The following is a 23,749-nucleotide window of genomic DNA, read 5'->3' as shown; positions in this document are numbered from 1 at the left end:
CTCTTTAAATATCTTACAACTTTATACTTCAATTATACCTCGATAAAGATGAAAGAAATAAATACATGTATACATACATATGTAGGTACATAAAACCATGTTTTAGGGAGCTCAAAGATTCTATGAAAGAGTTATCTCAGAAGCTCAGGGGCAGGCAAGGTAGTCACCCCTCACCTTCGCTTTATTCAGAGGATTTCACTTTGTAAATTTCCTTTTTCTTTTTTTTCTTTTTTTTACCCCCCCACTCTTTAGGGCCATACCTGCGGCCTATGGAAGTTTCCAGGCTAGGGGTCCAGCCCACACCACAGCCACAGCAATGCCAGATCCAAGCTGCATCTGAGACCTACACCACAGCTCATGACAATGCCCAGATCCTTAACCCGCTGAGCGAGGCCAGGGATCGAACCTGCAACTTCACTGTTACTAGTTAGATTCATTTGCACTGCACACAACAGGAACTCCCCTCACTTTGTAAATTTCCATGTGAGATTTCATGGCAGGGGGAGGAACAGTTGTTTAGCTATATTTTTTAAAACTTGATGATAGTGGGAGCTCCTGTCGTGGCTCAGTGGTTAACGAATCCGACTAGGAACCATTAAGTTGAAGGTTTGATCCCTTGCCTTGCTCAGTGGGTTAAGGATCCAGCGCTGTCATGAGCTGTGGTATAGGTTGCAGATGTGGCTCGGATCCTGGGTTGCTGTGCCTCTGGTGTAGGCCAGCGGCTACAGCTCTGATTAGACCCCTAGCCTGGGAACCTCCATTTGCCGTGGGTGTGGCCCTAAAGAGACAAAAAGACAAAACAAACAAAAAAAAACCTTGATGATAGTGTAAAGTTTTCCTAGTTTTTTTTTTTCACTGATCATAATTTTTAAGTAGGTGGAGGGGACTGAAATAATATGTTGCCAATTCATGACATTGCTAACATTTTTTTTTAAGTTTGTCACTCTTTTTACCATTATTTCATAAAAGAAATCATCCTTTCCCAATAAAAAGGCAGGAAAATTCATAATTTCAGAACAAAGGACAACAATTTGAATTAAAATATTTTCCCCTTAAAAAAAAACTGAAATGTTATCTGTATTCTTCTGATTTTCCAGCAAACCAGTAGCAAACAGTGAAAACAGACCAGCCTCTATTGGCAGACTGATGGGAACCTTGGCTACAGAACTCTTCAACGCAGGGATTCAAGAAAATCTGTTCCAACCATTCAGCTTTTTCTTCGAGGAAGCATCTCCCTAGTCCACAGGCCCTTATGAAGCTTCCTATTCAAAATAAGAATAGTAAGGAGACCAACAGGGACTTCTTGAACAAGCTTCGGCAGTTTGTGTCCAGCTGTGATGCCCTGTCTAATTCAGCTTATTTCACAGATTCCACGAAAGGTAAGAGAGAAATACATTAAGAGAAATCAGTCTTTTCATACATAACAGATAGTCGTCTATACTTGCTTCTCCCTTCTGTCATTCTCAGTTCACACTCCCAGGAATGAGCCCTGTGACAATTCCCAGTTAGGATAGATGTGGTAGCCTGAGCATGAGACTCATGGTCAAGTCAGGAAAAGAAGAAACAAGAATGGAGAGAGATAGTGTTGTATCTGAATGTGTAATGCTGACCAAAAGGTCTGAGTGAAGACGGACCTGGATATTTTCAAGCATTGTTATTTTCCATCACGTTCCCACCAGTAAGAATGACTGCTGAGGACTCATAATCAGTGGAGGTAACAGCATCTCCTGTGGGTCAAGTTCAGTTTACAAAAGCCACCACCCAAGTGATCATGCTCCATGTACACCAAAAATGAGAGGGCAGGTGAGAATCATCAGCTTTGATGATTTTTTTTAATTTATTTTTACCTACCTAGATGGACTGGTAATATTTACCATCTAGAGAAATCTCATTTGCAAATACTTAGACCATTTTACTTCTTCCCTGTTTACCCTCAGCCCCATCCTTACCCTCAGCCTCTACCATGCACAGTGTGAAAATAATCTGATCCATGAACAGCTCTTAGAAGAGACAGACCAAATTGTAAAACAAAAACCATTTCCCCTGCGTGGATTTCACTGATGTCATCATATTTTACACTGTTAAAATAACTTACATCATTACTATCCAATTGTAATGAATCACCTTTAAGCACATGGCATAGTATGACTACAAAATTCTCACAAAATAAAGATAGGCTTTTAATTTCTAAGGGGTTAAAATCTAAGAAAATGTCATGTATATATAATCATGTATAACATGACCAGAACTTATCTGGCCAGAGGAACACACAGGGTGAACTGCACATATGCACACAGAGTTTTCCAATTCTACTGTGGGCTTTGATGCTTTTATTATTAGGTCATCTTGTTTTGTTTTGCATGAGTGCAGTAATAGAGAAGAGGTGACTACAAATGGAAGTGACGTGAAAAAGGAAACAAAGCAAAACTAAAAGGTGTTGAACTTAATTTGGGGTCATTATACTAAACTGTTTTTATTTGTTCTCATATAGTTCTCACTACATATAATCCTTTGAAATAGGAAATTAACTTTGTATTATTTCTCCCATTCTGAATATGATGAAATTGAGTCTTAGATTAAGGAACATGCCCTTGGTAAGTCCAGAGCTTTAAACCCAGGTTAGTACAATTTCAAAGTCCCTGATCATACTACTCTTTTCATGATGAAGAGAGGATGCATTCAACAGGCTTTTACAGTTGTGCCAATTATATGCCAGATGCTTAATCATGGAGTCATGGAAAAGGAACTTGGAACACAAAGAACGTTTTTTAAATTCATTCATTCCACACATATTTATTGGATGCTTACTCTGTGCCAGACAGTAAGGGAATCTCCTATTGGAAATGTTGACATGGAATAAAAGACAAATATTAGGCAATTGCTGATAATTACTGAATCTCCCCAAACTTATTGTTCAGTTTCCTAGAAGGACTTCTGCCCTAGAGCTGGCAATATCATATTTTGGTGGATTTAGGATTCCCAAGGATGTATCTGCTTATTCTCAGAACTCTGGTTTCCGGGTTTATTTGGACTTGCATGACTTTTCTCTATCACAATTTACATATAATATGCAAATTACTAATTTTTAAAAATACAAATAGTTTTTTAATTTATTCTTTAAAACACTTGCAGGCAAAAAATTCTGCTGTTTTCATAAAAAAGATTGAAATACTTTTTAGCATCAGGGACTATATCTTAGAAACATTTGATTCCCTGTACTTCCTACGATAACATCTTGTGCATATAGGAACTTAACCATTCTTTTTTTTTTTTTAGGGCTGCACCCGCAGCATATGGAGGTTCACAGCCTAGGGGTCTAATCAGAGCTTCAGCTGCCGACCTAAGCCACAGCAACACCAGATCCAAGCCGTGTCTGCAACCTACACCACAGCTCATGGCAATGCCAAATCCTTAACCCACAGAGGGAGGCCAAGGATTGAACCCGAAACCTCACGGTTCCTAGTCGGATTCGTTTCCACTGTGCCATGCTGGGAACTCCTGCTTTTGTTTCTTTTAAGAGATATAAAGTATCTACTTGACAGTAGACTGTCACAGAGGTGATTTTTTTTTCCTAGAAAGAAATTTGGAGAACATTAGCCAGACTGATTGACTCATTTTAGGCACAGAGAGATTGCTTAATTTTCTGTATTCACATACTGGACAGTGGCAGAACTCAACCCAAATTTCTAGTCTTCTAACTCCTGGGGTAGTACTATTTCCAATTCTGTGTCCCTGCTTATTTGGAATAGAGTCAATTCCTCGAATAGGGAAGTCTTTTCAATTTATAACTCTAATTATGGGTATGAGAGTCACAAAATTCTCTGCCTATTCCCATGCCCATTCTCTAATTAAACAAGTGATAAAAGATGTGACTGACGTAATAACATTAAAAAAGAAATATAATGAAATAAACATTATGAGGTTATGAGTTGGCTTGAGATCAGTTCACTGGTCTTCATTATCCTTATTTCTTTTTTTTTTAGGGCCGCACCCGAGGCTATCCTTATTTGTACAAACTTGGATTTTATCCCAGTGAGCTCCATTCCAACTTTACATTCTAATTCCACAGAGTGGTATCTTCGCAGGTTTTATGCATCCAAAAAAAAAAGTACAGTATCAAATTCAATCAAGAATTGTTAAGTTCCATGAGTTCCCCTTGTGGCTCAGAGGTAAGGAATCCAACCAGTATCCATAAGGACACTGGTTTGATCCTTGGCCTCACTCAGTGTGTTAAGGATACAGCATTGCCATGAGCTGTGGTATAGGTTGCAGATGCAGCTTGGATCCTGTGTTGCTGTGGCTGTGGGTAGGCCAGCAGCTGCAGCTCCAATTCAACCCCTAGCCTGGGAACTTCCACTTCCATATGCCATGGGTATGGCTCTTAAAAAAAAAAAAAAAAGAGAGAGAGAGAGAATGGTTAAGTTCCTATATGCACAAGATGTTATCATAGGAAGTACAGGGAATCAAATGTTTCTAAGACATAGTCCCTGATCCTAAAAGTATTTCAGTCTTTTTTATAAAAACAGCAGAATTTCCTTGAGAAGAATCATGTTATGTCATTCATTCATTCATTCACAGGCCAATTTATTGAGCATCTATTACATGGAAGCACTGTGTTAGTAAACACAAGCAAACAGAAGAACAAGTGTAGGCATATTAATTGTGTGTTGTTGCATAACAAATCACTCTAAAACTTAGTGACTCGAAACAACGAAAATATTCCACAGTTTCTGTGGTTTTGGAGTCCAGACCTGACTCAGCTGGGTGTCTCTGGTTCAGAATCTCTCATGAGTTCAAATTTAAGCTTCCAGCTGAAGCTGCCATCTCACCTGAAAACGTGGCAGTGGAGGAGGGTGGAAAACGATCTGCTTCCAAGTTCACTCACATGGTTACAAAAATGTCTCAGTCCTTGGCCATGTGGGCCTCTCTACAGGGCTGCCTTATGGCATGGCAGCTGGCATCCTTCAGAGAGGGCAGTCTAAGAGAGAACACCCCGAACAGAAGCCACTGTCTTTTTATAACCTAGTCTCAGAAGTGACTAGCCCACCATGCCATCACATCTGCATTATCCTAGTTAACAGAAGCAAGTCACTCCCACACTCAAGGGGAAAGAGCGACAAAGTACTGGAAGGTAGAGGGAGGAGTCTCCGGGGGCCTCTTAAAGACCATCTATCTTTGTTTTTATTTCTGTTGCTTTGGGAGACTGACATGAAAAAACATGTGTAAGGTTGATGTCAGAGAATGTTTTGCCTATGTTCTCTTCCAGGAGTTTGATGGTGTCTTGTCTTATATTTAAGTCTTTAAGCCATTTTGAGTTTATTTTTGTGCATGGTGTGAGGGTAATGTGAGAAAAAAGAATGTATACATGTATGTGTAACTGGGTCACCATGCTGTACAGTAGAAAAATGACAGATCACTGTAAACCAGCTACAATGGAAAAAAATAAAAATCATTATGAAAAAAAAAAGACCATCTATCACAGCAGATCTTGCCTGTGGGACACTTAGAACATTTCTTTTTCTTTTTTTAAAACTTAGAAATAGATCATGGCCAAGAAGAGTAGACCTGGGGTTCCCGGGGCAGGAGGGAAGGGGAGAGAGTGGGATGGATGGGCATTTAGGGGGTTTTTTGGATGCAAACTGTATATTTGGAATGGATGGGCAATGGGATCCTACTGTATAGCACAGGGAAATGGGTGTGACTGGGTCACTTTATTGTACAACAGAACTTGGTGAAACATTGTAAATCAACTATACTTTAATAAAAAATTAATAAATGATTCCTGAAAAAAGACTATATTTGATTAAAAATACCTAAAAATTAATACAATAGGAGTTAAAACCCAAATAGCAGATTAGTATGAATTGTGTGTAATAAATAAAAAGGTAAATATACTTCATAAAAAATAAATAAATAAAATTGTATTGGAATATAATTGACTTACAAATTTATGTTAGTTTAAGGTGTACAGCAAAGTAAATCAGTTATTCATATAAATACATCCATTCCTTTTCAGATTCTTTTCCCATATAGGTTATTACACAGTGAAGAGTCAATTTCCCTGTGCTATAAAGTAGGTCTTTGTTACCCATCTATTTTATGTATACAGGGGGTCTATGTCAATGTCAACCCCCTAATTTCTCTCTCCCTCTCCCACATTTCCCCTTTGGTAACCATAAGTTTGATTTCAAGGTCTCTGAGTCTACTTCTGTTCTATAAGTTCTTCTGCATCATTTTTATTAGATTCCATATAGTAGTGATCTCATATTTGTCTTTCTCTGTATGACTTATTTCACTTAGTGTGATAATTTCTAGGTCTATCCATATTGCTGCAAATGGCATCATTTCATTCTTTTTTAAAGGCGACACCACAGAAATATAAAAAGATCATAAGAGAATCCTCTTATATTAACTTTTTTACTATGCTGCCCATAGCTTTAAAAATGACTGGTCTATGGCAAGTTCTTAACAAATATTTGCAAAAAATAGGTGATACATCAAAAAAAGGTGACTTGGGGCTAACCTGAGGAGGCCCCAGAATGCCTGGCTAAGTAATTATATTTAACGTGATGGGCAAGGAGGAACCATCCACAGTTGGACCATTAAAGAGTAAAATAGTTGGGGAGAATTTTTCTTTAATATTTTCCTTCCCCACCAATTCTTCTGTTCTCTTAAAATGCTGAGAAGAAAGTTTCCTTCTTTGTTTTTAGGGTGACCAAACGACCAGTTTGTTTGGACAAGGGGGTTTGTGGAACATGGGAATTTCAGTGCTAAAATGAGGATGATTCTGGGCAGCCTGGAACCAGCTGATCATCCTACTCCACTCCCATGCTCATTGCTTCACGAAGAAGAATGACCAATCTGATGGGTCCACATTTCCAGAGGATGCCACAAAAACAAAGGGGCTCTCTCTCACCAGCCTGGACCACCTGTGCTGAGACAGGGGTGGTCTCATCTCTCACTTCCTCTGTCCACTCAGCAAACAGGCTTCTGCACTCTCTATTCCAGCCTATTCACCTGAGCTGAGGGGATATGTTCAAAGAGGGGTGAGAGTTAGGAGACTTGACCAAGTTCTCTTACCAGGTTTTGCCAACAGTGAGACAGATAGTATACACTGATTCACTGTGTCTATTTCGCAATTGGATGGAGCTCAAAGGCAACAGCAAAACTTAGGATCTCCAATATATCCAATGATTGAAGCAAAATTTTCAACAGATTGTTTAGCAAGAGTTTATAAAATTCATACTCTAGGAATTCCCATCATGGCTCAGCAGTAACAAATCTGACTAGGATCCATGAGGACGAGGTTTCCATCCGTGGCCTCACTCAGTGGGTTAAGGATCCGGTGTTGCCGGGAGCAAAGGTATGGGTCACAGATGCAGCTTGGATCTGGCGTTGCTGTGGTTGTGGGTGGCATCTACAGCTCTGATTTGACTCCTAGCGTGGGAACTTCCATATGCCTTGGGTGCAGCTCTAAAAAGCCAAAGAAAGAAAACGAAAAAGGAAATTCCTACTCTAAGCCATATGAAGTATTAGCAAAACAAAGATAACTGTGGTAGCCTTCACCCTCCTGACATTCACAGTTGCATGGAAGGACAGACAGATATTTAAATACACCATATTAAATTATATCAGAGTCATTTATTTATAATACCATGAAAGCAAGAGGCAGACAAACCAAGAAAGGTGGACTTTTTCCTTAAAATTCTAATTACTGAAATGGTTGCAACGTCCCCCAGAAGAGTAATAAAATTTTGTCTTTTTTTTTAAGAGAGTGATGCTTGAATTGAATCTTGAAAACTGTGAGGCATACATTATAAAATACATCTCAGTCAAAGAGAACAGCATGTGAAAAGACATGAAGTGTAGGAAGATGATGGAAATAACAAGAAATAATAATTTAGGATGTCCCCACCAGTGGGAGAGTATGGAGGCTTGGCAGAAAATTAAAGTTTATCTGTTCTGGAATAACAGATTATGTCGAAACCCTGAGAGACCCACGTTACAGACTGGAATAGAGCCTGAAGGTGGGAAGAACAGCTGTCGGTTCTGAAAATGGTTGAGGGGAGTGTGTGAAAAAAACTAGAGCTAAAGTGGTTGTCACAGAATTAAATGGGTAGGGCAAACAGGACAGACATAGGTAGGGAACAGAATCTGTAGGACTCTCCCCCTGGTAACAGGGGGGTGAGAACATAAGAAGCAAAGGTGATATCAAGACCTCAAGCCAGAGGACCAGGAGAAAAGAAGCGCCCTCAACAGAGCTACAAAAGTGAAGAAGGAACTGGTCTCTGGAAATTGGTTCAATGGAGAAACGTTTCATTTAAGGAGCTAGTAGAAAAACTAACTAGGACTGTGGAACAACCTAATAAAAGCATGGACCTGGATCATTAAAAAAGACAGCAGGGAGACAAACACAGGTGTGATATGAGTGATTATGGGTGATAGATGATGCCCCCAAAAGAGGGGAAAGAAACTGAGAGAAGAGAGACAGAGACTGAATGTTTAGAAAAACCAGTATTTGGGGAGGTGAAAGAACAGAGGCCTTTGACAGAAACAGTGAGGAGGAGAAGCAGGTCAGAGATGTGATGCAGAAGAGGGAGGAGAGGATCGTAACAAGGAGGAGTCATCAGCTGTGTGGGCGCCATTGATGACGTCAGGGATGTGAGGTCGGCTGTTCGAGTATGGCCATCTGTGAACTCCAGGTAAACAGATAAAGACTGCACAGGGGTGATGGAGGGGAGAATCTGGAGTTCCAGGAAAGATAAAACTTTCTTTTCATCAGCACTTTTATTTAGTATCTGAGATCTACGTAGGAAACTCCTTCAGACTATTCGGCTATCTACTTAAAACATCATTTATGAAAAACATCAACATCAAATTTTAGGTCTAAATTTCTCATTCATTCATTCGTTCACCAATTAATTCACACATACATCCACCCACTCGAACTAGGACAAGACAGGTAAGGGGAAAACCAAACAACAGGGCTCTGTGGTCTCTATCTTCAACACGCAGTCAGCCCATCAGTCGGAGTCAGAAATACAAATAAAGAGCCCCAAAAGTATGTAGTTGCTAGAGCACAATCACAGGAGACAAAGGAAGTTCAGAGGACACCCTGGAATTTCCTCCAGCTCCAGGCTTCAGACACGGTAACAGTGCCAACAAACACTGCAAAATGTTGACTCATCCACAGCATGGTGAAAATCAGAATAGGTTCTACCGAGAAAAGGCTGTGACTCCCCCTGTTCATATGCCAAGTAGCAACTGACAGACTCAGGCAAACAGAAGATAAAGAACTTGAGTAAAAGAAGCTGAGATAACACATAACTCCAGAAACTAAGGAACCAAAAAAAAAAAAAAAAAAACCCTGTTTTTTCTTTTCATCAAAAACGTTCTCCTTACTTTCACTGTAATGGGTGACTGCAAACAAACTGTAAGGGTTTTGCATTACTCTAGATAAGACTCACACAATCTTTCTTCATAGAGGTCTGACAAAGAAGATGTTGTCAAATAGATAAGGCCCAATACAGCTCAAGCATGAAAACCATATGACTTCTCTGTATGGCTGCAGCGCAAGCAATGGATAGACACTGTGATTACTCTTTCTGCAGAGCAGAAACAAAACAAGCTTGCTTATGTCATCCCGATTCACCAAGCACAGCCAAGACAGCTCTCCTTTCAGCAAAACTGCTGAACTGTGTGGTTGAGGCTGGATGATTTCCACACCAAAGGCTCTTCATCACACACACATCTGAAGCAGCAGAAGAATCTGATGCTACAACAGATGTGCCATGTTGAAGCACGGGCAGGTGCCAGAGGGACGAGTGTTAGAAGAGATCAGCCCAGCGTGGGCCACTCGTGGCGAAAGAAACCCAGCAAATCAACCTACAGGCCTTCGCTCAGACCTGCCAGACCTGTTCACGGGGCTGTGAAACAGAAAGGAGCAAGATTCAATTATCCATCATCATAGAGAAATCACACCTTCCTCGGCACTCCTCGGGCTGCGAGTCATCCTCAATTACCAACGTCACGGTTAATTAGCATTGACAAAAAGCCAAGATGTTCCAGGGCTACCCTGCCCAAGAGAACTTACAGGCACCTACTTCCTGCCAGACAGTAACTTCTGCTGTTTAGACAATGAGGGTGTCTGTGGACCTTCTCTTCCTGGGATGAAGGGTGGCTCTGGAAGAAGGAAGATAAAACCAGAAATGAATTACCCCAGGGAGGATCTTCCTCCTTAAATGAGGGTCTGGCCTCCCACATCATCAGCTGAAGAGGGTGACTAGACAGGAAGATGTCCCCATGTTGTTATGTCCATCAAATATAAGCATGAACAAGTACACGCACACAACTAAGGTTCACTTTGTGGAGCCTCAGGAAAAGAACTCCAGGTGAATGTCTATGCCCAACAACCATTATGCCTTGGAATCCACAACTTTTATGGTTAAAAGGGCTTTTTAGGGTGTATTTGCTTGAACTCCTTCATTACAGGGGTGAAGAAACTGAGATACTCAGAGACAGGACATCTTTAACTTGAGACAGAAATCATTCAAATATCTAAAAGATAAGTACTGTAGTTCTCATTGTGGCTCAGTGGGTTAAAAACCCGATATAGTGTCTGTGAGGATGGGGGTTGGATCCCTGGCCTCACTCTTTTGGTTAAGGATCCAGTGTTGCCACAAGCTGCAGTGTAGGTCACAGATGCAGCTAGGATCTGGCCTTGGTGTGGCTGTGACATAAGCCTGCAGCTACAGCTCCCATTGACCCGTAGCCTGGGAATATATGCCACAGGTAAGACCATAAAAAGAAAAGAAATTTAAAAAAATAAAAGATGGTGTTAACCTGGTTTTATTTATTATTCTTTTTTTGTCCTTTTTTTCTTTTTAGGGGCACACCTATGGCATATGGAAGTTCCCAGGCTAGGATATAACCAGAGCTGCAGCTATAGGCCTACACCACAGCCACCGCAACCACAAATCTGAGCCACATCTGTGACCTACACCACAGCTTGCAGCAATCTTGGATCCTAACCTTCATCCTCACGGAGACTATGTTGGGTTCTTAACCCACTCAGCCACAACAGGAACTCCATTATTTATTATTCTAAAAAGCAAAATCTTGACACTGATTACTATCAAACTTATGAAATCAAGTGGAGTATTTGTGGGAAATGGCTGGCCTCATACTGTTTAATAAAAAAGCTGCAAACTTCCTTACCGTATTTAATATATTGTAAGAGCACTGAGAGCTATGCTTGTCCCCAGTGCCTATACTTGTCTCCTCCCTGGAGAGAGGATGCCTGGGGCCTGAGCTGCCATGTCCATTCTTCAGTATAGACTTCAGGTGATGAGTCACTTTTTTTTTTAGCCTTCAGAAGGGCATGGAATGGTTACCACTAGAAAGATAGGAGATGAAAAATACTGGTAGGGAGGTGGAAAAAAGTAACCCTAGACACAACTGGAGGGATTGTAGGTGATGAGGCCTCTATAAAGAACAACATGAAGGATGCTCAAAAAATTAAAAATAAAACTACCATATGATCCAGCAATTCCTCTCCTGGAAATATGTCTGAAGAAAACAAAAACACCACATCAAAGAGATATCTGCACCCCATGTTCAGAACAGCATGACTTACCAAAGCCAAGATATGGAAACAACTCATGCCATGAATGGGTGAATGGGGGGAAAAAAAAGATGTGACATATATATATTAACAAATATAATTGAATATTTGTGTACACACACACACACACACACACACACACTGGATAATATTCAGCCATTAAAATAATGAAAATCTTGCCATTTGCAACAACATGAATATAACTTAAGGACATTCTGCCAAGTGAAATAAATCAAAGACAGAGATTGTATGATATCACATGCAGAATCTAAAAAAATTTTTTCACAGAAAGAGACTAGATCTATGGTTATAAGAGGTGAATGGGGAGGGAAAGGGAAATTGGATGAAGGGGGTCAAAAGGTGCAGACTTGTGGCTATAAGATAAAGACTAGGGATGTAAGGTACGACATGATTACAGCTAACTGCTGTATAGTGTACAGGAAAGATGTTAGAATAGATCCTAAGAGTTCTCATCCCAAGGGGATAAAACTTTTTTTTTTTTTTAGGGCTGGACCCGCCCTAAATCAGAGCTGTAGCTGCTGGACTACACCACAGCCACAGCAACATGGAATCCTTAATCCACTGAGCAAGGCCAGGGATCGAACCCGCATCCTCGTGGATATTAATCAGGTTCATTACCGCTGAGCCATGGTGGGAACTCCAGAACATTTTTTCTTTTTCTTTTTTCGTGTCTACATGAGTTGATAAAACACTACCTAAATTTATTGTGATAATCATTTCGCAATATATATAAATCAAACCAGTACACGGCACACCTTAAACTTATAGAGTGATATCAATTGTATTTCAATAAAACTGGGCAGGAGGTGGGGGGCCTGGGGAAGAATAGCATTCTACCCAGAGCACACCACACCTGAGTTCTTTCTTTGAGAATCAAAGTTTCTCTGGAGGCTGATTTTGGTGCCATGGTCACCCAGACAGGCAGCATGGAAGCAGGAAGGTCAGGGCAGTGCTTCAGTGGGCTGGCTCCGGAGCCAGACTGTCTGGGTCCAAATCCCAGCTCTGCCCTATGCTCACGAAGGGCCATGGATAACTCAGGGAATCTCTTATTCCTTTCTTTTCTGTCAGAAAGGGATAATACTAACAAAAGCAACATCATTGAATAAAGATTCAATGGAATAACAGGGAGGACAGTGCTCTGAACAAAGTCTGAGGCCTCAAAATATCAGCTATTTTGTCATAAAATGAAAAAAGTTGCCCTTATATGTACCTTGCCATAAATTTTCCTGTATCCTCATCTCCCAGATTACAGTACCTTGGGCAGTACTGCTGAATTACTGCATGCTTAATGTAATGGCTCTGGGAGATAGTTACTGGCAGAACTGGGAATAGAACCAATAGTGCTCTCCTTTAATCCACCTTTAGGTGTGGTCTTTCTCTAATTCACTCCCAGTTTTGCAAGATACCAATTCCAGTGTCTTCTTATCAAGAAGTACAAAGTCACATCCATGTTCACAATCCCAAATTTCTCTTTCCTCTTGCCCATAAAATAAATTAGGCAGAGCCTAGGTTGAGGTTTTCTGCTTGTTTGGAAGAGCCTAGATTTCACTTTTACTCTGAGTTCAGCTACCACTTAACTATGACCCAAATCTGTTATTTCAATATTGCTATAAGTGGGCTTTTTAACAATAGCTGTGTTTTAGGACTTTTTAAAAAGGGAAATATTGAGAGAGAGAAAAAAATCTAACAACATTAAGCATATTATTAAAAGCAGTGATGAGCAATTGGTTATGAAACAAGCCCAGTGTGTCTGTTCCTTTATCCAGGGAATGGTTTATATGCTCTATTCTGCATTAAACTTTTGATAAGTCAAAATGTATTAAATAAATGTATTTAATTTATTTTGATTAAATAAACTATCATGATACCTGGCACCTGCCACAGGACAGACACATTCAGGTCAATAACTGCTTTCAAAGGAGGATGATCAATGTCCAGCCATTCATTCCAGAACTTTTATTTTAGAAAATGCTCTATTATATCATATAATAAATCAGTAAAAAATATATATTCTTAAGAATCTTACCTAAATTTGCATTTACTAGCTGGTTTATACAAGAACATACTACAAGCATTCCACTAGCTTGAACATCAAATAATAGGCTATCAGTTCAGTTCATGTATTTGAAGGATTACTATTGAAGGGAATTCATTTAGTCGCATTTTTCACAAAAGCAACAAATAGAATTATTACTACACTCAACTTTTATGTGAAAATTCGAACTATTCCAAAACTGCTTTGCTTTGTTTATTATAAGCCAACATCTTTGACTTGTTACTGCTTTTTCATTTCATTCCAAGAGTTTCAAAATTTCATGAAATCATCTATATTTTAACATGTGAAAATTTTATATCCTAAGAAAACCAAATAAATGTTGGAAAAATGTGTTTGAATATTATATGAATACACAGATATCTATATGATACACCCCCTTATGCAAATTAAATGTATGATACATCCACTTATGCAGATTAAATGTATGTAGATAGCTATTGCCTTAAATCACACACAAGAAAATGTTAACATGCTTAGAATAGTTTTTCCAGAACAGTTAAAATATAACAGGTTAATCATACCAGAAATATCCACTACTGGAGATATTGCAGGGTTTTTTGGGTTTTTTTTCTCTCCTTTTCTTTTTCTGGGGCTAAGACATCCATTTCAAAATTTCATTGGTTCTGCCCCCCCCTCCCATTTTTTGGTCACAGTTCTCTTGTGAATTCAGAACTTCATGGCAGTTGCCTCAACATCTGAAAAAAGAGTACTAAGAGTGAGGCATGACCCCAGAGTGATTTCAGAAGGATGAAGGTGGTCTCAGTAGTGGTACAGATACCAGATCAGAAAGTAGGGCATCTCCATTAGTGGTATATGCTCTGGGTTAGACATGAGAATCCTCCAGTTAGTAAAATCTTAGTTATTTTCTCTTTCTCTGTCTCTCTCTCTCTCCCCCTCCTCCCTCCCTCTCTCTTCCTTTTGCTCTTACTGATCTCACTCCCTCTCTTTTTCTTTGACTGTATCTACTCAGATAAGTAACTAAGAAACGTCCAATTCAATCAAGAACACTTGAAAGGAAACATTTTCAGGCTATATATGATGACAGATCTTAACAGCCCTAATGCTTAGTGATCAGTCACTTTGATGTTACCAAAGAAAAAGCAGGAAGAAGAGAAAAGAATCTACAACTGTGAACTGAAACATGAAAATAAGCCTGAGTTTCCCTTTTACTATTTTTACCATTTTCTGTCCTCTTTAATAACTCCAATATTTTTATGTTAAAATATACATAACACGAAATTACCATTTTAACTACTGCTAAGTGTACGGTTCTGAGGCATTAAGTACATTCACAATGTTGTGTAACCATCACCACCATCCATCTCCATAACTTATTCATCTTGCAAAATGGAAACTCTGTACCCATTAAATAATAACTCTACCTTTTAATTTTAATTTTCTTAATACCCAACATGTGTCAGCCAGACAACGTTTGCAGCATTTGCTATCTACTTATCTGGTAATGATGGAAGTTGAAGGTGATGCTTCTGCCCCCAGGGAGTTGACACTTAAGACAGAAGATGGACGAAGACACCGCTTCACAGGACCACTCACTGAGCACACCTGACACTTAGGCAGGTGTTACCTTTTCGTCAATTTCAAAGTAGAATGACTGACAGTGTAGTTTCAAAGTTCTCTCTGGTAATACCTGATACACAGCACTTATCCAGGGAATACGTGTTTTTTTAATAACAGATTTCTTCAAAGGGAAGGGGTGGTGTTGCTATTCTAGTGGCAACTCTCAGAATGTTATTTCTGAGGTTCGTCTGTCTCTATTTTACAAATCCTCTGGGGGTAATTTCAAGCCAACCAAAATAGACATTGCCTACCCTGAGGAGCCCAAAGCATCCTAGCATGTTCCCTGAACTACCTACTGTTGGCTACTGTGAACACAGGAAGGATTAGAACTAACAATCTCTATGTTCTTGGGCCTATGTGTGGGTACCAAGCCCTGCTTCTTTCCATATCTATCACATCAGGATATGACAAATAGCATTTCAAAACTTCCAAGTCCAGCCTAAGAAGAGGTTAAAGTACAATCTGCCCTTATTAACAAACATTGCCTTGCTCTGAAAATTGGTTGCATCACTCACAAACACACACCTCTTATTCACCTTTCTGTCTCAAGAGGTCAGCACTGCAAATATACAGTCCCATTTTTCTTTTGTAAATGGGAACCAGGTGTTGCTGCTGTTCCTCTAATTGTTGTTCTCATTCCATGACACCAAAGAGAAAGAGACATGCTGATATATTCCAAATTGACTATTTGTGTTCTCTCTGCTAGTGATCATTAATTTCAGTTGGACAGTTATTCATGTAGCAATTTGCCGCCATGATGACTGAGGAAAAATATTGAAGTGCTAGGCTTTTAAAATGGTAATATGTGGGAAGAGATATAATTCTCTTGCAAAACATATTCCGCAAGTTTTATATTTGGTCTCTGGTGATATGAACCATAAAATCATGTTAGCTAGTCCAAACTGTTTTTATTGAACTCTTGGTCAGGGATAACAAGGATGGAATCTTTTAAAAGCTAATTTGGAATACAAATATTTGGGCTCTAGTTATAGTACATCTATAAAGATGTCCAGAATTTAGGAAGATAACACCAATGGAAAAGCATATTTCTTCAGTTCAATTTTCTCATGGAAAACGACACACGCCACTTTAAATAGCTGTCGCTGCTTCATGAAATTCTTCAAGAAACGATGTCTTTGAAAGAATTGTGTTCAGTGTGATGTTTCTGCTGGTGCTTCGAGACTGTTATTGACTTTATATGGAAATGAAAGATGGACACAGCAGTGCAAAACTAGTGTTTTACCAACTCGCCTTTGTTCCGCCTCGCATAAAGCCATGCAATTGACCTCATTAAGACAGATCCCTAGTGGCTTCTTTCTGGGCCTCCCTCTCCAGCCTAAATTAACATTGGAACTATCCAAGTCTGAGTCCCTAGACATCATCTTGATATAATATATATCACGGAAACAGGAGGATGTGGGCCCCATGACATGAAGCAACCCTGCAGAGGAGTTAAGGAGATCCAAGAGGACCAAAGCGACACACCTCTGATTAGGCTGGACTTTCTCAGATTTTGCTCTCTTGGCAGCTAGTCTAGGACATTTAACTACAGTTAATTCAGGCTTTGAAATAGTCATCTGTCTAGGCTGGGCAAAATGTACTGTAGAGGATCTTGATATTAAGAAATAGCTTGGAGAAGGGATCCAGTCCCACATTTCTTATTTTACAGGTGGAGGAACTGAGACCTAAAATGTTTGGTTACAGATAGAAGCCAGAACTCACCCTGGTGTACTGATTTCCCATCTATGGAGTTTTTCCTATAGAGCATTAGCAGAATTATGCCAAGCGTTTGGTACGTCCCCAAGGAAGGCAAACTCTTTCCAAATATAATAGAGAATAAACAACCTTTTTATACATAAAGGTATGAACTACATCCTCAAACAGTTCTTGTCTTCTCTAATCCCTTTAAACCATCTTTTACCGTCTGTACACTAGCTTCTCCCCAACAAGCAAATCTATAAAAATAAAATTCCTCTAGCTCATTCTGTCAAATTGAACCACACATTAATTGAAAGCTTAAAGAATTATTGTAATCACTTACTATTTTCTTTTAATGGTTTTCAAATTTTGAGATGGAGCCAAATACCTTTCTGAGTACAAAAATAGAGCAATTTACAGAAGTGATAGATATTTGGCAAGATTTGCAGGTAAAATAGATTTTGTAGATGTACTTGTTTGAGGAGGCTCTCTTATAGGATATACTTAGAGACATCATGCTTAAAAGAAAGCTCGAAGCAATATCATGTTCATAAAAATTAACTGCTCTCTTAGCTAACGTACAAGACCTGAATTCATGTTTTAAAATGCTTCTTTCACAGCTGATTCTACCAGAATTGGCTAAAATTTTCCAATAAATTTTTGTAATGATACAATCTTAAGATTTAAAAGGTCATCAATAGGTCTAATTTTTATTTCTTTACATCATTTCTCTATTCCAAAGGTGGTTCCTCAGTTAAGAGATAGCATTATCTATAAAAGCAAGCTTCCGGCCTGTTATTATCTCTACGCCCCCTAAAAAGGACACTATTATAAAAAAAATAATTTTTACTGGGATTTATTATAGCATTTGAAATTCCCAGCAATAGTCTAAATTTGTTAGATATTTTTCTCTGTTCCACAAATATGTTACCAAGAAGTCTTTTCCGTGTCTCCCTCATCAACCTGTATTATGATAGTTACACTATGTTTTAGTGTCTGCTATGTTCCAGGTCCTGCACTAAGCACTCCACACGCCTCAGCTCTAACCCTAATCACCCCTCACAGGGTTCATTATTCATTGCCATTGGACAGTTAGGGAAACTGAGGCATTAGGGCATAGCTGAGTTGCCCAAGGTCTCACCACTACCCACAGGCAGAACTACAATTTGAACCTGCTTCTATCCCAACCCTATTCTTTACCCTTTTCCGCAGCTCCCTAGAAGATATGCAGCTGGGAGGAAATAAGAAATAGATACATTGTGATGATAAGAAGGATGTTAGGGCTAAGGGAGCCCATAGAGACAAAGTGTGTGGCCTCAGGAAAGCTTGATGATTTCTGACAGATTCTGCCCACAGCAATCCTCTGCCAGTAACTGATTATTTTGGAGGACTTTTGTTTTTTTGTAACATCTAAATCGATCGATGAAGAAGCATGTATCAAAAGCACCCTATGTAAAAAGGCCCTGTAGGAAAAGTGGCCAGATAAAACACAGCATTAGTATGTTCACATCCAAATATTTCAATGAGACATACGTATACCAAAAAAAAAAAAAAAAAAAAAAATCTTCATTGTTCATCTGATATTCACATTTAAATGGGAATCTTGCTCCTTGTTTTTTGTTGTTGTTAAATCTGGTAACCCTGCCAGTAAGAGATATAGACAGTTGCTTTGTTTATTTTCTCTTTTTTTTTTATTATTGGTTTATTTTGCTTTTAATTGTCCCTCTGCCTCTTGGACAGACAATCCAAAATACATGAAAAGGAAGCCAACAATTCAATGTTTTATTTGATAAGTGCCACATGACCAATGCATATATTAACTTTATCTTGAAAAGGTTCAAAACTCCTCTCAGAAAGGATTTTGAGAACATGCAGCCCTCTCTGCTCAGATACCTTTCCAGGCTAGACTAATTCCTGAAGTCACGGTCCTTTTTCACACAAATTCATTCTTTTCATTTAGTCAGGTGAGAGTTGGGCACACAGCAGGAAGCAGATGACTCACTCAGAAGGGGAAATGAAGGTGTACAGTAAGGGTGCAGGCAGGTTAAGAGAAACTAGCAAGAAGTCCAGCAAGCAACCTGGGAAACCCTCCAGCAAGAGGTGGAGTCAGTACTGGATTCAATGGGAGTTGAGCTGTAAGAGGAACTAAGTCAAAAGCTGGTAAGAAATGCAGCCAAAGGCAAAGTGACTCAGAAGGGCAAGAACCAGAGGAATAAAAAACCTTGACCTCCCTCACTCTGCCTCCTGCTGGTGCCTCCCGCTGACCAATCCCAAGCAGAAGCCAGGGAGCAAGAGAAGACTGCACTGACTCCAGAGAAGTCAGCTTCAGCTTCCAAGTGCACAGAGCATGTGGAAAAGGATGGTATAAAGGTCCGAAGGGGACAAAGAGGGAAGATTTAGCACGTTCTCTTATGTGGAATCATTATTTTTTCACTTTGTTAGCATTTTATACGTCTGCATAACATCTGTCGCATCATATAATACTGTGTTACTTATTGATCATTTTTTTCTTCTCCGTGGTTCACGAGCATCGCTCCCTGAAACTGATGAAAAATCTACATGTGATGTTGACCATTTCAAGTCTGCCAACAGCCATCAAAGCAAAGACAGCAGAACAGGGCATGTCAAATCCTGGCTGCCAGTGTCAAAGGAGAAAGAGAAGGTGATGGAATTGCTTTTCTTCAGGGTCAGAGATGGTTTGCTTGGTGGGAACAAGGCAGATTCACCTTTTTATGGCAGAGCCTACAGAAAGCCTCAAACCCATTTCCCTGGGAGGCACAATTCACTTCAGACGGGTTGTGGGGTCATAATTACAATAGCACCAGTCCATGCTCCAATTTTTGTGGGTTGATGACTATGTCCAACACCAATAGACTACTCTGCATTTCATAAACTTATTTATTCACAAAACTTTCCACAGCGCTGTCTTTTATCTGCTGAGCCTCTCATAGGGTTAGTGCCCCCACGGAGCAGGAGAAATCACCTAGCTAATAAATATGAAGGCTGTCCTAAAACTTGAAACTATCCTAAAATCACTGGAGGCTTCTTAACTTTACATATATGCAAAGATCTGTTACACGTTGGAGAAATTAACCGATGTGCCTCTCGACTCCCTTGAAAAGTCATCGTCTGCCTTGTACAGCAGCGCTCTGGGGACATGGTGATGTGATACTTGTTAATTAACATTTGTCCCAGTCCTCTTAACGAAACTGTATCAGAGGGGCTTCTCTTGAAAGCTGACCAGAGTTTCTACCTGAACATAATCCGACTGCTAAATAGTAAACTGAAGCTTTCTAAAGCAAACACACAAATTTAATTTTTACAAACATGTGCTATCTCCTGTCACAATATAGTACTTAAGGATAATTAAAAGTGGGCATTAGGATACACGCTTAACCCCATAAAAGAAGTCTTAAAAGAAGCTTATTAGTAGTATTTTTGTATTTCTCCAATGAGGAGGTTATCCAGTTTCCTAACATAAAATATACTTAAGGTAACAGTAAACAGCACTTGCCAAGAGCTGAGGCGCTAGAGTCAGAAGCATCTAATGTGTGATTTAGCCACAAGTTACTTTGATCTCCGTGCTTCAGTTTTCTCCCGGTAGTAGGAGCTCCCAGGATGGTCCCCAGTGAGTCCTGTCCCATGAGTATTCATGCGCTGGTAGACTCCCCATCATCTTGAGTGTGGGCTGGAGTGAGTTATTTGCTTGGATAAAAATATTCAAATCTACTGTAAATGCTTTTGTTCTATTTAAATGTAACTTTTTTCTTTTTATCCTGGACTATATATCCATTGAAAAGTGTATCTTTATTAATAATTAAGTAAATACAAATTAAAGGAGGTATACAGCATTTTTTTTTTTATCTTAACAGAGGAGAAAAACATTGTGTAATGCCTAAGGCTCAAGTGCTGGGGAGGTGAAGTTGAATTTGGAATGTTCATATTATGTTGGTGCTACCCTTTCAGAAAAGCAAAATAGCCAAGTATAGCAAGTAGCATAAAGGTTATCATCTTCTTTGGCTTTGTTAACCCTAGCTTGGGAATTTGTGCTCAGAAAATATTTCAACATAAGCAAAATATTTTAAGAAAGATCATAGCAAAATATCTTTTACAAAAGGTGGAAACAATATAAAAGCTCATGATAGGATAATAATATAAGAAGTTTGAAATTCAGAAACATTGTGTTATTGTACATGGAAAATGTTTAAGTAATAATCAGACAATAAAATGGTAGGCATATAGTAGCCAACAACATTAAATAACATACAGAGTCAAGGGCTAGTAAGTTACATGCAAAAATGAGAATTAATGCTATGGTTATGAGACCACAGACATTTTCCTTTTTCCAAAATTTTGTATAATTTGTGTCACATGAGTTTTTTTTTTTTTTTTTCAAAAATAAGATTCATGTGCAAACCAAGGGGAAAAAATCTAAAATCACTCTTAAAATATTCCTGTGTGAACTTTATTTTAAATCATTTATCAATGTCTTCTATAGATTTTACATTTATTTTAGATGTTTGAGAAAGTGCATGGTTGTATGAATGTCTCTGTTAGTCTGGAAGCAGACTCCAGGATGAGAGGAAATGTGTAAGAATTTTATTAGGGGACGTGCTTGTGTGGGAGGAAATAGGGAGGGCATTCGAAAAGGTCAGGGGAGCCATCAGACCGTGAGGGAAAGAAAGAGCAGGAGACCCTGGAGTGCAAATGACCTATATGGCCCTGCAGTCTCAGGAAGGTGGGGAGAAGCCTGGGCACATCCTCAGGCAAAGTCAGCTGACAAAGAAGCCCAGGGTCTTCCAGGAACCCTCGGAGTTCTACAGCACTCTGTCTCTGCAGGCGCAGCCCCTGGGCAGTGTGGCCTCAGGGCAAACATGGCTCTGGATTACAAAGCTGAGCACTGGGGGCCTGTGGTCAATCACCTCTCTCTTAACAGGAGGTCTGCCAGGCACATTCTCCAGGCTGCCATGGTGCCCAATCATGACTTAAACAACCTTATCTATGCAACAATACATCAGTATCTGTTTGTTTGTCCTGAACATTTCATAAGAACTAGAAAGCAATAAGGAAGAGTTGAAGGAAAAGTTTTAAAAGTATTTAAAAGCAAGAGATGAGAGTCTAAATGAAACACTACTCAGAACTGAAGAATCATGCTCCTTTCCTTGGCCTATCACTTTAACCAGCTCTGGCTACATTAAGAACTTGACAAGCATTTGCTAAGGTGCCTTTCTAGGTTATGTGGTAAATCAAATATCTGCCCAGTATATTCTAACCAGCACCTTCTACAAGCCAGTGAGCCATAATAATTAAATGATGAGTCACAAATCTCAGAGTCTGTGGTGTAGGTACCAGGTAGTTCAAGATTCAGCCTCTGTCCTGTAACTTGCTGAACAGCCTTTGAGAAGGAATATATCTTCTCTCAGCCTCAGCATTCATTGGATAACCAGACTAACTACACCCCTTCATTCTCATCATTATGAGGTTTAAATGACAAAATATACTTGGAACACTTAAGAGCAATACTCTGCACATATTAGCACTCAGCAAGCATTAACTTCCTCTCCCTCTCTCTCTCTCTCTCTCTCTCTCTCACACACACACACACACACATACACACACACACACACACACACACACACATGCTTTTATCATAGCAAGTGAATCTTTAGTTCACTAAGGTTTTCAGGATAAATACAGCTTCCTCAGTTCAGAATATCCTCTATAATCATATTTCTTCAAAACTCATTTGAACAACTGTACCTCCCATTTGTCCCAATCCAAGTTTCTTGCTCCAATCAAGCTGATCTCCTGGGGGTCTTCCAAACACACTGCTTTCAGTTTCATCAACATACATTACATGTACTGCACCCCCTTCTCCCTTGCACTCTGCTTTTCCAAATTGTACTCACATTTTACCTTTTTATGGAGCCATTAATCTCTCGCTTCTCTGAGCTTCTCAGTACTTATTAATATCTTGTTCAATTTGGCAGTAAATAACATATGCTTATCTTAGCACCATCTACCATCTTTTATCCTCCTTGGCACTGGATTCTGAATTAATTCTTATTTAATGAATAGGCACTCCCTACATTGCAGCTGACCCTATTTGTATCCCATAGAGCTATAGACTCTGCTATAGCGATACATGTGACAATGATTTAAATGCATGGAAAGGATTTAATTTGTACTTGAAATAATCAGCTTACCTGGTACACAGGCATGTATATGAACAGGGACCCTCAGTAGTGATCTCTGAAATAACGCTCTACAACCTGACTAAAATGATACTATAAATTTAGAAGAAATTAACAGAACACTTATAAATGTATAAATGAAAAATGTGCTTCCAGTGGCTTCAGTGGGACAAAAGAAATGCAGATCTGATCACCACTGTCTCATTCTACAGTTTTATTCCCAGTAAGATACCATTCAGTCTTCAGATACTTTAAAAATAAATACCTTAAAATGATCAAACATTATTTAGTAGACATTCATATCCAATTAGGACTCATTCAAGACCTCACACTAAACAAACTATATAGATCCAGCAATAGCATATAGGCTTCTAAGTTCAAATGGGCACCATCTAAAAGTCCTGTATGTTTAAAAGAACATATAGTCCAAGTGAAACAATATTAATATACAGAAAAGAGAGAATATAGCAGGAGAAAGCATCCACTTGTGGTATTTGTATCCATAAATAAATGTTGAAATGGGGGCATCACATGACATGACATTTTATTACAGGTGCCCTCTGCAAGGGTCTTATGGCT

General features: G+C 39.3%; 1 protein-coding gene across 3 annotated transcripts in view; it reads right to left on the bottom strand.

Annotated features, from left to right (window-relative positions):
• LOC110261709 (uncharacterized) overlaps positions 1-23,749 on the bottom strand; it is a 551,822-nt gene that overhangs the window by 366,384 nt on the left and 161,689 nt on the right. Inside the window, exon 2 of one of the 3 annotated variants that reach the window (XR_014810259.1) lies at positions 10,094-10,182. The exons of the other annotated variants lie outside the window; for them this stretch is intronic. The gene's annotated coding sequence lies outside the window, so the exon portion shown is untranslated. The remainder of the gene's footprint in view (positions 1-10,093; positions 10,183-23,749) is intronic. 3 annotated transcript variants of the gene reach the window in all.

This window comes from Sus scrofa, chromosome 7 (genome assembly GCF_054392235.1).
Source record: "Sus scrofa isolate SSC_HxYL_T2T_F1_AM1 chromosome 7, Sscrofa_HxYL_maternal_Yorkshire_Landrace_v2.0, whole genome shotgun sequence".
Lineage (NCBI taxonomy): Eukaryota > Metazoa > Chordata > Mammalia > Artiodactyla > Suidae > Sus > Sus scrofa.
The sequence above is the reverse complement of the archived record's forward strand: the minus strand, read 5'-3'. Positions and strand labels throughout refer to the sequence as shown.